The sequence below is a fragment of the Octodon degus genome, unplaced genomic scaffold (genome assembly GCF_000260255.1).
Source record: "Octodon degus isolate 3935 unplaced genomic scaffold, OctDeg1.0 scaffold00300, whole genome shotgun sequence".
Lineage (NCBI taxonomy): Eukaryota > Metazoa > Chordata > Mammalia > Rodentia > Octodontidae > Octodon > Octodon degus.
This window is the reverse complement of record NW_004524876.1, coordinates 940,393-942,671: the sequence shown is the minus strand read 5'-3', so window position 1 is coordinate 942,671 and position 2,279 is coordinate 940,393.

Below are 2,279 nucleotides of genomic sequence, written 5' to 3'. Positions count from 1 at the left end.
TCTGCATAAGTTTAGCTAAACAGGTACTCTAGACCACTGGGCTACCTCATGGGCTCAAATGCATTACTTCTGACAGAAGCAGTGAATCAGTTGCTTTTTTTTTTTTTTTTTTCGCCAAACTGGGGATTGAACTCAGGCTCTTGCGCTTGCCAGGCAAGCGCTTACTCTACTAAGCTATCTTCCCAGCCTAACTATCTCCCTGACTTTCTTTTACTCTTGTTACCTAAAATGAAAAAGAAATTTGTTTAGCATAATATAACTTCCTGAAATTTCTTGTCTGTCAACAATAAACAGTTTGCAGAACAACTACCCAGAAGGAGAACTTTTCTTCTCCCAAAATAAGTCAGTGAGCCTACCCTAGAACTAAGGGCATGTTTTTGGCAAACATCTCTATCACTTTGGGTTATGTCTTCCATCAACATGAGCCATCTATTTCCATCATCACCATTATCAGTGAAGCCTAGAGTCTCACTGATCCCATCTCCCAATGGATTTTCACACCACTGTTTGTCTTGAATTTATGATGACTTTATACCAGTCCAAGACAGTCATCAAGGAACCCCAAATTCCCCAATCTCCACTAATCATTTGAGTGTGATTCCTCAAGTCTCTGCATACCTGTATTCCATACCTTCCTTCAACCTCTCCTTAGTGTCTTAAAGTTTCACATCTTCAATAAATTTACTGCTGTTTTCAGCAAAATGCCACAACTACCCAAATTTGTGGATGCCTTCTTCATGGCTTGTTCCAGTAATAGCCTGTCTTTCTCTGAGGATGCTGCTTTCCTTGAAACCTTCTCCTGACACTGGCTGTCTCTTTACTAATCTTTTGCCTCTCTAGGCCAGGCATGAGCTAGGAGATTCCTAGCTTCTCATCACAATTTTGAGAACATTCACTCTCCTTCTTCCAAAATATCTCCAACTTCTTGCATTATTGTTGTCATCTATTAATGCTTATGTTATCTCATTTTATTTCTGAACACAGTAGCTCTTTTTATTCACTGTGGAAGCAGGAACTTTATTAACTTCCCAAATCATAAAAACATCATGGTAGATACCTTAGTTCATCCTTCTAATAAGCCTGTTGATCTGGTCTTCCCTGTTTCCAGCATCTCCACCTTCCACAAAATGGGTGGTCTTTTTCTTCATTCCACTTCCAGGAGATGATAACTTCAATGGCCACAGGAAATCATTTGCCTCTTTGAAGCATTTTCCAACAGTATAGATCTCATGAATCAGATTCTCCATGCAGATGATTCCATATTTACCGAGAGATTGAGCAACCAATAAATTATCTGTCAAGGCAATTTGCTTCTTATTGATTTTGCCATAGCCATGCTTGTATATTAGTTCTTTCAATGATTTCCCCATTCAATGTATGGCTCCACAATTCTCAGAATATTAATTGAAGCCTTATTGAGCTTAACAAATGTATCATTGAAGATTTGGAGCTGCAACACCTTGCGGACCTTTGGGATCACACCATTGATACTCCTAATCCAGATGACAAATGCCAGTTTGGGCTCTGTCAGGGACACAGAAGTTGCCACCTTTCTTGCCATCCTAGTAATTCGGATCTCAGTTCTGTACATCTGTCAGTACTCTTTATGATAGTGTCTGGCTTTTTCATAGATGAGCTTCCTCCTCGCCTTGCAAAGTGTCTTCTGGGCAAACTTCTTTCTCAGGTGCTTTATCTTCAGCTCTGTGAAATGTCTTAGCCTTCTCCTAAGGGTTTCTGGCACAGCAGGAACCTTCTTTTTCTTCTCTTGTACACCCACCATGGGTCCAGCCAGAAAAGAGCCACATTAGCTCCTGATCCATGTGATTTTCTCAAATTACAATTAAGTATTGAAATTTATTATATAATTTTCAGATAGCATTAAATGACCACACAGAACAAAGACCATGATTTTCTAAAGTGAGAGCAGCATGATTCTGTTTCTCTTCAGCCACTTTCAATGACAATGAAACAGACAATCTCTGACTAGATTCAGCATCTTCAGTGGAGTAGGATAAGAAAGGTGGGACATGGGCCAGCCAGATAGCTCAGCAGATTAAAGCGCCCTGCTTAGGCAGATGCAAGGATGAAGGTTCAATCACAAGAGTCACATGCTGTCCCCACCTCCCGCGGTGTGCTGAGATGGCTATTAAGACTAGGTGTGGTTGTGCATGCCTATATTCCCAATATTTGGGAGGCTAAAAACAGGAGAATCACTACAAGTCCAATCTGTGTAGTGAAACCCTGTAGACATTGTGCTAAATGCAAAAAGACAAGAAAAG